The 14,935-nt window shown below is 38.9% G+C and overlaps 1 pseudogene; it reads right to left on the bottom strand.

The window, feature by feature from the left end:
• Positions 1-14,291: 14,291 nt before the first annotated feature.
• LOC118575742 lies at positions 14,292-14,554 on the bottom strand (annotated as a pseudogene).
• Positions 14,555-14,935: the final 381 nt, after the last annotated feature.

The raw sequence follows: 14,935 nt of genomic DNA, 5'->3' as shown, positions 1-14,935 counted from the left end.
ACAATATATCTAAGAAGATATAAAATAAAAAATCATAATATTTCACTGAAGCATCATCATAGATTAATAAATACCCACTTGAACCCAGAGTTAAATACTGAATCAGTGAATTGCTTTCCATTACCACAGAGAAACAATTAGATTTGCTCAAGAGACTTCTGCTCATTTTCCAACAGTTGGGCTATGGTGTTTAGGAAAATAATGCCATGTATCTAATAACAAAAAACTGGAAATTCACTGCAACCCACGTGATAACTTAAAAATAAGTAATGCCCATTACCAAGATAAACTGTTGGCTACTGGGTGATCCCAACCACCGCAGTGAATGTGGAACTGGGTCTGCAAAGGAATGACTCTTGGTTTAACCATCGCCCCAGGAATATCCACCTGTTTTAGGACTGAATATTTTTACTTAGCAAAGAAAACTTGTATTACATTTTATTGAAGATAGAGTCTCATACAATACATACTGACTAGTTTCCCCTTGCTCTACTCCCCACAGCTTCCCCTACCTCTCCTCTATATATACCCCCTCCGTTTCTCTTCACTGAAGAGCAGACTTCCATGAGAAAAGAACCAAACACAACAAAACAAGACAATAAAGGCCAAAGTCCTCATATGGAGGCTGGACAAGGCAACCCAACAGGAAGAAAAGAGTCCCAAGAGCAGAAAAAAGATTCAGACACACCTGCATCCACTGTTAGGAGTCCCACAAAATCACCAAGCTAACAGCCATAACACATACACATACACAGAACACCTGGTACAGACCACTTTAGTGTCTCTGAGCCCATATAAGTCCTATTGTTTTTCTTGTGTCCTCAATGCAAAGAAACATTTTAGTTCAATTATCGGCTTCAACTTTCTCGGCTTTTTTTCTTGTTTTGCTACTTAAATAAATAATATAATGTAATACTGAGTGTGGATAAGAAACCTCTAAATCAGGGAAGACTTCAAAATAATAGAAAAAAAAATAGTTCAACTTCTATATAAGTCTAAGTGAAAATTTAGATTCCTTAATTTAAGACAAAATCTAACCCAGAAGATCAGTGACCTGTTAAAAATCTCAAGCCTGATGAATTGGTAATAAAAAAAAACAATAGTTATAAGCTTCAGGTGAATTAAGATGAATTTTTAATTTCACCTTATAGAAATATTTTTCACAGAAAGCACTAAATTTTATATATATATTGAACTTTTAAAAGGTGTTTCTTTAGCTATCCAGATGTTAGTATATTTAAATAAATTGGCTCCAATATCCAGGTTTGCCCAATGGCAAATGTGTAACCCAGATACCTTGTCATGCTTTGAAGCCAATTTGAACTAAATAGCTTCAACTTGCAAAAATAATTGGGCAGCTAAAGAAGAGCAAAATTATGTTGTTTTTAGGAAGTAGCTAGAAATGGAGATCACTGCATTAAGCTGCATAGCCAGGTTCACACAGACTTGCTTTCTCTCATAGACAGCCATTAAAGGATCCATGTTAGTAAGTCAGAGGCTGTCCAGGAAAGGAGATGGAGAAGGGTGGGTAAGAAAGGATAATGGAGGTTATCTGTACCAAAGTATATTAATATACACCAATAAACACTTTGTAAACAGAAGGCAGGTCCATCATAGAAAGATAGAAAGAAATTCCAGTATTTCCTGACTGCTTAGTAACCATTGCCAGGGAAACCAGTTTCTTACTGTTCATGTATCATGAGGCTGACAATTCAGAAGCCCTCAGTGCTGGGCTTACAGAACAATGCAATGTGTTCTATAATTCTCTCTCTCTCTCTCTCTCTCTCTCTCTCTCTCTCTCTCTCTCTGTCTCTCTGTGCACACACACATACACACACACACACAGACAAAGAAGCTAAAAAAAGAAGATTATAAGCAGAATTGTGCAAATAATTCTGGTTTGGATATCTGTACTTAGTGTAGTGATTATTTATTTTACTTAATTTCTCAAATGAAAATTCCCATTTGTTTGATTTTGGGAAAATTTTTAAATGAAGGAAACCATAGCTCTCTAGAGGTGATTACTAATTCAACCTATGTAAAGGAAGTTCTAAAAGTATTCTAAAAAGTACATGGGTAAGCAAGCACTTGTGCCAAGGTTAAAGACAAGAGAATATGGAGTATTTCTAGGTCTGTCACTGGCTTTTTTTTTAAATCTATTCATCAGTTGATGGGTACTAGGTTATTTCCATTGATTGGCTGTTGTGAATAGTGCTACAGAGGACATGAGAGTGTAGATATCTATTTAAGCATATTTTTCTAGTCTATTTTAATTCATCTAAGTTATTACACATGATATGTATATTCTGGAATTAAATATACTCCTTATTTCGCTTAATTAATCATTTCTATAGTATCTTTAAATTTTATCGAGGAGGATGTTTCCAGTAGAAAATGGAATACTAACAAAAGTTCTGTGTCCAGAATTATTATGATGTCATGGTGAGAGGTAAAAAGCTCAGGTGGACTACAAGCCTTAAAATAAAGTGCTGTTCAGACTCATTGGGAAAAGAGATAAAGAATGTATTTTGGTATATTGTGTGAAAGTAGCAATAAAGAAACATAAAGACCTCTTCCCGGAGCCTTTTTCTTTTGCAGCTCTTAATATTGTTTCTTTATTCTGGTGTTTAGTGGTTTGATTATTATGTGCATGATTGGTAAATCGACAGAGACAACTGAACCAAGCTCAAAGAGCTCATGGACTTTAGACCGACAGCTGTGGGCCTACATGGGACTGGACTAGACCCTCTGCTTACGGGAGACAGTTGTGCAGCTGGGTCTGTTTGAGGGGCCCCTGGTAGTGGTGATCAGGATCTTTCCCTGGTGCATGAGCAGGATTTTTGGCCCTATTAACCCATAGTTGTTGAACACCTTGCTCACCCTTGATAAAGTGGGGAGGGGCTTGGTCCTGCCTCAACTGAATGTACCCAGGTATAGAGGTCCCTGTATGGGAGAATTTAACCTGTTGGAAGAGGGGAATGAAGGGGGAGGGGAGAAGGGTGAAGTGGGAGGAGGGATGACAGGGCCATCTGTGGTTTGGCTAAGTAAATTAAAATAAAAAAAAACAATTTATACGAGAGAAGCAAAAGACGGGATGAGAGGTGGTAGGAAAATTAAGATGCTATCATTTGGGGACAGAAAAAAAGTTTTTTTTAAATTCAGCATCACAAGACCTTTGAAAGAATTGATTTTGGGGAGAGAGCAAATACTTCTGCTCCTGTCCCCGTTCATTTGTAGGGGGGGAGCTACCAATGTTGTTCTTAGGACGTGTAATTAATTAAACAGAATGTTCTATCTGTTCTAGTGCTCTGCCCTGTTCCTTTCCCTTCCGGACTTGCTTTTGCTCTTCTTCTCTTTCACCAGTTCAATTTAATTGCAGGACTAATGGCTTCCATTGTGACTTCTGCCTCAGGTATCTATGTCCTGCTGATTACATTCATCCACTGTTTGCTTCCTTCATCCCCCCTTTCATTGACTTCTGGTTTTCGTTAAGAATAGCTCCCCTCTATGCTCAGTTTATTTTCTTTCCTGTGCTACTTTTGGCTTGTAGAGTGTTCATTCACAAGTTTCCAATGGAATGTTTGTCCCCACGATGGCACGGGTATTAAAGAGATTTGACAGTGTGAGATTCACAGAGCTATCTAGAACTGTGCTCATTTTAAAGAATAAAAATTGAAGAGTGTTTAGGTTTTACTTCATTACTGCAACCTTTCTTTAAAAGGATAGCAATAACAAGATAGTGTTTGCTGAATGGTGTGCAGTCTAGAAAAATATACCCTTGAGGTAGTTGTCAGAAACCCAGATAGCAAAACTTGAGTTTTAAAACAGCACAATGGGAAAATAAGGACCAACACCTAGGAGTTGAGAGAGTGCTAATCCATTTCTTTGGGCTTCCAAAGACTGAGATGTGGGTGGACTAGAAAAGATCCATTGTGTTAGAGTTCAGATCTGAGTTGAACAAGTGGGTAAGTTTCTAGACATGAGCACTCCACCTTCTTCTGGGAAACTTAAATTAAATCACTGCTAACAAGGCAGGCAGCTTAGGTCAGTATGTTACACAGCCCTCTCCACATCTACTTAATATGATTTTACTGTAATTGCATATAGTGTCTTACCCCAGGAGAATTAGTAGGAAGGCCTCCAGAGGAAATCTCTTTAGACCCAGGCCCCAAACAACTGCAGACTTTGACAACACTGCAAACCTGAGGCCATATCCTTTTGTAGCATCACCCCTGGGGATGCACCAGGTCAAAGGAAAAAAAAGAAACAAACAAAAATATGTTGGGATCTCAGAGCTTTGAAAACTTTTATTTCATTTCTTTGTTTCTTATTTCATCATTGTTTTACATCAACTCATACTTTACTGGTCACAATGTATTATATTTCCACGACTGAGTTCAGTCACTGTTGTAAGTAAATTAACTCTTGTCTTCCTCTTCCCATTTTATTGTTCATAATCTAGAGTCACAGATTGAGATTTGCAAATGAAACAGTAAAATGATAATACTGATTATTACCTTATGACCATTTAGCTTTGATGCTTATTCTAGAGGCTAGGATGTAAAATGCATATTTGAAGGAGAAGAAATAAATGTCGATCCCTCAATGGGATCTAGGTATGGGACTGATGATTGTTTTTGAAACAATAAGAAAGCAAAGTGAAGCCAGGGGGTGTGATGCACATCTCTAGTCCCAGCACTTGGGAGGCAGAAGCATGCTGAGTTCAAGGCTAGCCTGATATACAGAGCTAGTTCCCAGAATACCCAAGGGCTTACACACAGAGAAAAAGCAAAATGATATGAAACTCTATGTAGACATTCTAGTCACTTGGTTTATGAATTAAATGCTATGCTATACTGTTTTATAGTTAATTTAAACAACAGGCCAAAGCAGAAGTGTGCAGTACATATCACACACACACACACACACACACACACACACACACACACACACACACTGTACTATACATGTGTGCTCTCAGTTTTCTGTGAGTATTTTATTGTAAAACCTACCCACATGCCCACACCATGGCTTGGCTGCTCAGCTTCTAATTATTACATTTGTGTCAGCTAATTTGTTTTGATTTCATTTTGAGTAAGTTGGGCTGCAAAGAAGTTTCATTTTCATCACTTATGGTCTTAATACATTTTCTTTCTCTTTTGAAAGAAATCAGGCAAAAAATATTGTTACTGAATTTATGCCATCATGAACAAGCTCTGAATTTATTTGCTGCTCTGAGATGTTCTTTATCTCTTCAAGGTGCAGAAATGCTTAATTTTGCTTATATGAATAACAGTCTCTTAGTAGAGCTTTTAAAAAGCTGTTGAAAACTAACTTTTATGTCTTGAAAACTTTACTTTTTAATTCCTTTAATCCATGAGTATAAAGAGATGAGCTCTGTGTGGAATGAAATGGTGTGACTAAAAGCTCCCCATATTCTTCTAGTTTGAGTTTTCATGCAATTAGTGTAAGGAGGAAAGAAGACCATGGCAGGCTAGCACTCAAGATCAGCAGGTAGCCCATGGGAACAAATGAACACTTACAGCTTGGATGAATTTTGTTTTCCAGGAATGAATTTATATTGACTTTGGGAACTGTGGAGTGGACTGAAGGAAAGATGGAAAGGAAGAAGGGAGGGAAGAAAAGAGAGAGGTAAGGAGAAGGGGGGAAGAGAATGCTGAACCATCATCCTTGCTTTGATTTTTTCCTAGTTAAATGTTCCTTATCATTTTCCACATCTATGAAGTTGGGCATCTGAAATACGCCCTCTCAGTTTGTTTGGCACTGCATTCCTTACTCACTCGTTAATCTAAATAAATGGCATCAGTGTTTTCACACTGGCTCTTCAAAGGTCTAGTGGCTCACACAAGCTTCTTAGTTATGAAAGAGTACATGGTATGATGGGAATAGAGAAAATCTGTTTGAGACCCAGACATTCCTTAAACCACTTTGTCATGAGACTTAGCATCCTCAGCTGTAAAGCAGAGGGCACTAGCTTCCCAGGTAGCATTGAAAAGACTAAACACATTTGTGGGCGTCAGCTTTTAGCATAATATCAGGATTTGAGGCATGGAACATATTCTTATGCATGAAAAAATATTTTACTAGATCTTCCTGTAGCCTACTGAGTGAGGATTAGCATGCATTAATAGCCAGAACACAGATTAATTGGATTTTAGAATTTGAGAAGACCTGTGAATCTTTTTAGTTCAATTCTCTCCTACAAATGAAAGAAAAAGATCCACCCAATCACCAGATTAGGTCAGTTTGGGCTTTCTCTCGATCACTGCCAGTAGTCTACAGAGGATGTATCATTGTGGATTTCTGTGGATATCTCTAGCACTTTGCTTCTTCCTATTCTCATGTGGTCTTCATTTATCATGGTCTGTTATTCCTTGTTCTCCCTCTCTGTCCTTGATGCAGCTGGGATCTCCTGCTCCCCTAAGCTCTCTTTCCCTCGAACCTTGCCCTTCATTACTCCCACTGTCATCCAGGATGTTCATGTAGATCTCATCCATTTCTCTGTCATTGGGTGATCCTTGTGTCTTTCTTAGGGTCCTGTTTTCTAGGTAGCTTCCCTGGAGTTGTGAGTAGCAGTCTAGTCATCTTTGTTTTACATCTAGTACCCTCCTATGAGTGAGTACATACCATGTTTGTCTTTCTGAGTCCGGGTTACGTCACTCAGGATGATTTTTTCTAGATCCATGAATTTGCCTGCAAACCTCATGATGTCATTGTTTATCTCTGCTGAGTAGTACTCCATTGTGTATATGTACCACATTTTCTTTATCCATTCTTCAGTTGAAGGGCATTGTTCTGATAAACAAACAATGCTGATATGAACAGCTGAGCAAATGCCCTTGTGGTATGATTGAGCATTCCTTGGGTATATGTTGATCAGATAGCCAAGCACCCTAACTGTCATGCTAGAACTCTCATCCAATAACTGAGGGAAGTGGATACAGAGATCCTCAGCCAGGCCCCAGGTGGAGCTCCAAGAGTCCAATTGTTGAGAAAGAGGAGGGATTGTAAGAATGTAAATTGTTGAGACTAAGATTGGAAAAAGCATAGGGACAAATAGCCAAACTAATGGAAGCACATGAATTATGAACCAAAGGCTGTGGAGCCCCCAGCTGGCTCAGGCCCTCTGGATAAGTGAGACAATTGAATAGCTTGAACTGTTTGGGAGGCATCCAGGCAGTGGGACCAGGACCTGTCCTTAGTGCATGAGCTGGCTGTTTGGAACCATTTACACAGGGATACTTTGCTCAGCCTGGAAGGAGGGAATTGGACCTGCCTGTACTGAATCCACTAGGTTGAGCTGAATCCCCAGGGGAGTGTTTGCCCTGGAGGAGATGGGAATGGAGGGAAGGGGATGGGGGAAGGTGGCGGGAGTGGGGGCAGGAGGGGAGAGGACAGGGGAACCCATGGCTGATATGTAAAATATCAAAACACAAATATCCGTATGAAAAAATAAAAAGAAAGAAAATGATCCACAGGTTTTGGGGGCTGGTGAAAGCTGCTCAATTGCAAAGCGAGGACGAGCCTCTGTCATGAAAACTAGTCTGAGCTATCTTCCTTGATTCACCTGAAGCCTGGAAACCCAGGATGATAGACAGGCATAACATACCTTTGTCTGTTTTGATATCCCAGAATTTATTGTTTTAAAAAATGTAGGCGTTCCCTATGGGACTATTTGTAGAGTAAAAGCAGATTCTCTCACAGAGGTAATGGTAGTTCCTGAGGAACCACAATGAATATCTGAATCAAAGCAGGACAGATTAGGTCCTCGGCCAAACTTATGTCATTAGTAACAAGTTTGTCATATGCTCTGAGGAATCCAGGCCTACTTCCTGTCTATGTGAATGGAATTGCTAATTTGTTAATAACTTCCTATGAGCCTCCAAACAAGACTGTCTTGGAATGTTTCCTTGGGAAGATGATGTAGACATTGGTTTGTTGTCAAGTTTTTCCAGGTATGCTAAGAATGTCTATGAAGGTACACAGAACCCCTGAGCTTCTGAAAGCTACTTAATGGCTCTAAATCCACCAACTTTGCTCCCACTTAACTAACCTTGAAATCTTCAAAGAAGCCACATGAATTGTTTATGATCTGAATGTCTGTATCCACCCCCACCTATTAATTCTTGAAATATAATTGCGGGGTTGGGGATTTAGCTCAGTGGTTAGAGCGCTTGCCTTTCAAGGGCAAGGTCCTGGGTTCGGTCCTCAGCTCTGAAAAAAAAATGTGTATGTATATAAAATTGCTAGTGCAATATTGAGAGATCAGAACTTTGAGAAGGTGGTTAGGCTGTAAGAGCTGAGCCTTTCTGAATGGGATTAGTCTTCTCATAAAAGAGCCCTAAGGATGATTGTCCAACATGCTTGCCATGTGAAGATTAGTGACAAAATAGAGAGAGCCTTCAGCAGTTTGTGTTATTGGGGAGCCCTGGTAAATTCCTAGTCTGGGGATCCAAAGGCTTAAGAGCTCTCTATACATAGACCTCTAGGGATATCCAGATATCCCTCATGTGAATATATTTCCCATTGTTATTCTGTTTTTCAAATTCTCTTGTAGATGTTTTCATTTTAAATTTTAAATTATTTCTTTTTGTTCCAGTAGTACCAACTCAAGATTATCTACATTGACAACAATATATAATTATATTATGGTTGGAAATGTATACTTATAAGTGTCTGGAAGCATAGGCTTGTTTTCAATGTTGTTTTTTCAGTAAGACTGAGAAAACACATATGCATTTCAAAAGGAGGTCAACTAATGAAAAGTTGAGAAGTTAAAGTATATAAAATATATTTATGATTTAGGTTGCTTTATCTGGGGTTTATGAGAGAGGGAATGGCATGACAGTGGGTAGGAAGGGAATAAGTACTAATGATAGTGAATAAGTGAAGATTATTTAGAAACGTCTGCATCGGGCCAGAAGTCAGCATACATCTTCTATAAATGGACAGATAGTATTTTAGGTGCTGTGGTCCCATCAGACATTGTTATGACCATTCATCTGTCATGTTATTGTGTGAAAGTGGCCACAGGGGTATATAAGGGTATATAAACAAATGGGCATGACTCTGCCTCAGTGAAGCTTCGTTTACAAAATCATACTGAAGGCTAAGTTTGGACCACTGGCTGTTGCCCAGTAACCTTGGCAGTTGATTACTACTGCACTCAGAAATGGCAGTGAAACTGGAGAGCCAGCAGAAAGGCTTGGCATAACTACACGTGGTTTAATACCTATTTTATGTTCCATGCTATTCTACATGTGGAAAGTTTGTGGTACAAAACGGATCATTTTTCCCAAGTGCAGTTTTCATTACAGGAAAATTGAAAGTATAAGCTTACTATGTAGTTCACCTTTAATTGGGAAAGAGAGACAAAAAGTTGGCATGGGGAAGGAGGCTGATAAAAAGACATGCACTTTGTTTTGCAAAGTATTTGTGCCCGAGAAGAGCTGGTTAAGGATTGTGTACAAAGTATTTGATTCACTAGACAGGCTTCTTTTTCACACACTAATTCACTTTAAGCCTATAAACTTATGTTACAATGTATTTTCTGATCACCATAAAGTGTAGAAAATGATCAGTACACCTAAGAAAAATATTTCTATATGAACAATACAGAGCCTAAGACAGATAATTCAGGGTGAAAAAAGTGGCCATTCCATGAACTGTACAAGAACTCTGTTAAGGAAGAAAAATGAAGAGATGTTGTTGTCTGTAGACACTACAGAGAGATTCTTTTCTAGGTCAAGAGGTGATTTTCACAGGAAAGTGTGGTCATTTCTTGGCCTGTGGAAAATGTGAAGAGGATTTCAGTTTATCAGGAAATCTTGATTGGTTCTTTCTTGTTGACCCTGGCCAGGACTCTGTATTTGTGTGGCTGCACCTTCAGTCAGCCACATAAGGAGACTCTTCATTATGAGCAGTTAGGAGTGACAGAGGGTTGTTGCTGGAGTCACGCAAAGGAGACTTGTTTCCAGCTATAGCATGTGTTGAAGGTGAGTGTGATGGGCAGTAAGGATGCGACATGGTAGCAAACTGACAAGGATGGCAGAAGAGCAGGTAGACAGTTGGCTTGTGAACCATTTCCATTCCTGAACAGTTGTTTTATATATAAGAATCCAATTAATGGCAATGTAGTCCACATTGTCAAGAGTCGGAGAATATAAAGATGATACATCTTTCCAGTTGTGTGTGTGTGGAGCCTTTATTCTTTCTGATCATCTCTCTGTATATACAAATATGTACATTTAGTGTAGCAAGTGTGTGTGTTTGTGTGTGTGTCAGGAAGGAATACACCATGTATGCTGATCATAACATATTTTATTACTGACAATGTACCACAAGGTTCTGCGAAATATCTGGGAAATAATTACTATAAATATGTATAAGTTCTCAGTTGTAGAGTTGTATGTCTCCAGATGACCTGGCCCTCAAGAAGGCCAATGAAAGATAGTTTCACAGTGTGAAGGAAAGACAGAAAGAATATTTTTGACTCATTTATGATCCTTCTGTTCCAATATTTTAAATGACTACTGTCAATTGTGTACTGATAGTCAGAATTATGCAAAAGTGATGCATGCATCTTTTGGAGGAGGAAAGGAGTGTCTACAAAGGCAGAGCTGAAGGAAAGTCAGGGAAGAGAAAGAGCTCAGAGTAAACCTGGCTGCCAAGTGTCACCATTGCTTGGTATCCAGTTTCCAATGGGCTTTCTTATCTAAAGGAACTCTGATGTACTGAAGTGTGGACTTCCTCTACAGGACTCAGAGGAACTGAATTAATCTCAACTCTGTTTTGGATTCTGGTCCACCTGTGAGATTTCCACTGATTTGGATTAATACTTGAAATATATACATTTTTCAGTCTTACCTATAGAAATTCTGATTCCTCAGGTCTGAGTAGGGCTTTCAGAAACCAGTGTTTACTGAAAATTTACTGCAGACATTTCCTATCATTACAGAACATGCAGTGAACCCTGATTCAGGCTAACTGGTGCATGGCGAAATCCTGGTGGCTTTTATCCATTCAGCATGGACTGGTGACTTCAATTGATCCTCGCCGACTAACAGAAATGTTAGTTATTTCAAAGTGTTTGCAAGAGCCTTTTCTCTTTATTGAAAGTGGGGCTAATGAGGCCTCAGGATGACACCAGTGTGTGCTTATAAAGTGGCAAAAGCAAATGAGTTGGGGATGTTAGTAGCAAAATAACCATCAGTCACCTGACCCTGTAGCTGCCCAGCATTCACTTCTTGTCATGTGACTGTCAGAATCCCTATTTGTTAAGCAAGTCATGGTTCTTGTTCCTTGCAGAATACTTTCTAAGTTTAGTTACTTACAATGTATGCACAAGGTAAACTCCTGCCATTGAAGAAACAAACATCTGCTAAAAGTGTTTACCAACTCACTACTATTGTAAGTAATAACAGTATGCTATCCATCCATATCATTTCTCTATGAGAATAAGTTTGGAACTCAGAAAGAATGGTTAATTCTTTATGTTGCATGATTAATACCATCATAGGATCAATAAATATAATATTTAGGTCTTTGATTAGTAACCATGGAAAGATAACTTATTGATTAACAAATACATTAAAGTGTGCAGGCTTTAAAATGAATCCAGTAAACAAAACTGCTTAAATGCTAACATTAAACATTTCTTGTCTACACTTTTAAAGACAAAAATTTCCTTGTGGAAAAAATGAAGTGAGATCTTTTCTAATATCATTCAAATGTGTCTGGTGCTCATTTGAGCCATTGGGTAGGCTTTTGGGATAAGCCTCTACTATCTCTGGCTGTCATGTTTCCTATATGTTTGGTTGACTTGGGTGTACATACACTTCTAGTGGGCAGAGATTTGTATGTCCTCCCTTTCAAATGTCATTCTGTACCTAGTGGATTGTTATCTTTCTCTGCAAATAAAAGGGAACAAGAAGTCTGATCCCTTCCCAGGGAGTTTGTCTCTAAATAAAAAGTGTATCTCCTGTGTGAGTGACTGCTGATTGCATGATTGTATGTGGGCTATGGGAAGAAAAATGGGTTTTCTCCAAATGAATAGAGTTCAAATGATGTGAAGAATGGAAGACAAAATGTAAAGATTGGAAGGGACTGTCATTCTCTATTTCATGTAAAATAAACATCATGACTGACTTTGGTTAGATGATTACAGCAGTGTACCTTAGGGGTGTGTGTGTGTGTGTCTGTGTGTGTCTGTGTGTCTGTGTGTGTATGTTTGGTATATACATATATATGTATACATATATATATATATATATGTTTATGTGTGCTTTTCTAACCATAGATGATTCATAACATATTGAACTTTCTGAAGCCTGGTTGCAGGATCCCCTTTAGCCATATAACAGAGGTGAATATTCTTGCTCACCTTGAGAAAACTTAGCTGCCTCTGAGCTCCTTTCCATGTAGTTTTCTTCAGGACTGTCATTTTGGAGAGTCCCCCCTCCTTTAGCAAGCATCGCCAAGTTTCTGTTCTTCCATTGAGCACTGAGAAACACCAGCCATGGTTAATGGGCATGAGTTCCCAGAAACCACTGAAAATACTAGGATTCCTATATTACTCAAATTCTGGGTGGTGAAAGGATTATATTTTAAAGGACTGCTATAAATGTGGTAGTGTGTGTGGTATAAATAAATAATCCTATTTATTGGTGCAAACAAAAATTGAAATCCACAACATGACAGTTCTGCTCACATGGCAAGGTAGTATGTAACACTAATTACCTCTCAGGAACCTTTAATAACTTCTCATTTCCTCCACCTCAGACTTTCACACTTTGAGAAGCCCCTGGAGTTACTAGAGTGCCAGTGCAAACAAGCAAACAAGGATCCACTCAGGAATATTCCCAGACACACAGTTCTGTGACCCACATGTGGCTCATATATCGGAATAAGGGAGTTTTGGACAACTTGAATCCAGTGAAATACTTCCAAATGTGTGGTTAAGTGATGGTTAACTCAATATTAAACATGATATGAATCAGTGTTCTTGACAAGGCTTCCCCATTTTGTATCACATGATGTCACTCCAGTCTTGGATAGAAGATGCATCAGGAGTGCTGTCCACTGCATGTGCTATCATTCTATCCAGCACCAATGAGTATAGGCTGAAACATCTTGGTATAGCATGAATCGCAGTGTTTTTACACATAGGAAGTCTCTGTCTTTTACAGAAGCATAATGATTTACTTATATAACAACAAGACTTAAATTTTTTCTGTTGTCATTCTCTTGTATATAAGTACCAAATTGAAAATTTTTGGATTGTACAGTGTTTGGTTGTTGTTTTTTTCTTTTCTTTACTCTTTCTTTCTTCCTTCCTTCCTTCCTTCCTTCCTCCTTCCTTCCTTCCTTCCTTCCTTCCTTCCTTCCTTCCTCCCTCCCTCCCTCCCTCCCTCCCTCCCTCCCTCCCTCCCTCCCTCCTTCCTTTCTCTCTCTCTCTCTCTCTCTCTCTCTCTCTCTCTCTCTCTCTCTTTCTTTCTTTCTTGAGACAATATTTCCCTGTATAGTTTTAGAGCCTGTCTTAGGTCTCGCTCTGCAGACCAGGCTGGCCTCAAACTCACAGAGATCTGCCTGGCTGTTCCTCCCCATTGCTGGGATTAAAGGCGTGTGCCACCACCACCCTGCTCAGTGTTTGGTTTTTGAAATTGTTCTTTTAGTTACTGATTTTAGTTTCACTTAAAAAAATGTGAAGGGTTTGGAGAGGTACTTTGCTCAGAAGGTAAAGTACTTGCCCTGCAAGCATATGGACCTGAATTTGAATCACTTAAAATCTATGTGCTCTAGTTATAGCCTGTAACCCTAGTGCTGAGAGGACATGGTGGATCACAGGACTCACTGGCCAGCCAGTCTAGCTCAAAGATTTAGTTCCAGATTAAGACTTTGTTTCAAAAACTAAGGTGAGATAATTAAAGAAGACACCTGATGGTTCTCTGACCTCCACATGCACATACATGCAGAACACACATACACACACATACATAATAAACACACACAGGTACACAAATATCAATGAATAATTTTGGGTTGAAATAAACACAGAACTTCTGGAATGATCCTAAGCATACTTCTGCTAGCACTTTTTTTTACTATATATTTATGAAAATTGGCATTCTCAATGGTGACAATTATAAATCAAAGTATCAATCATATTTAAATTTTTTTTGAAAAAAAACCCAAATTTTTATTGTGTAGAAATACATATATGTGTGTGTGTGTGTGTGTGTGTGTGTGTATACACACAAAACCCCAAAGATGCTATTCTCTCATTTCCCCATCTTCCTCTTCTTCTTCAACACCTCTGATATAAAGGACATTTTTACATCTTATTAGAACTTCACCCAGATGTCCAGACAACGCACCATCTATATATTCTTCTGTATTTGCAAGCTGCATGTTCATGTAGCCGTCCACAGAGACCAGGTAGCCCTTGTACTCCATTCCCCAATTGAATTTCACCATCCACTGGGTTCCCAGTTAGTCCATTGAGAAAAGGCTTGGGATTGAGTGGTAAACACATCGCGAACACCCCCGAGCTCTGCACCCCACTAGCCGCCGACTCCCGCTGCTACCGACCCCTTGTGACCCGAGCAGCCATCGTCGTCGGATTTAAAATTTTTAAACCACTCAGGTGTTTTACATATATATTATGTTTCCTGGTTATATGTTTTTATGGACTTTCTGTGTGTGTGTGGACATGTGTGTTTCTGGTCTATCTGTGTTTCTTGTGCTTTATCTTTGGCTGCTTTTCTTCTATTTGTTTGTTTTGTACTATTCTGGTTTGTTTGTTTTTGTTTTATATTATTTTATTATTAGTTTTTAGAAGCCTGTTTGTTTTAGAAAGTATGGGCATTTGGATGAGAGAGGAGGAGGAACGGATCCGAGAGGAATTGAGGGAGGG

The sequence above is a fragment of the Onychomys torridus genome, unplaced genomic scaffold (genome assembly GCF_903995425.1).
Source record: "Onychomys torridus unplaced genomic scaffold, mOncTor1.1, whole genome shotgun sequence".
NCBI lineage: Eukaryota > Metazoa > Chordata > Mammalia > Rodentia > Cricetidae > Onychomys > Onychomys torridus.
Note: the sequence above shows the minus strand (reverse complement) of the source record. Positions and strands in the feature narration are given on the sequence as shown.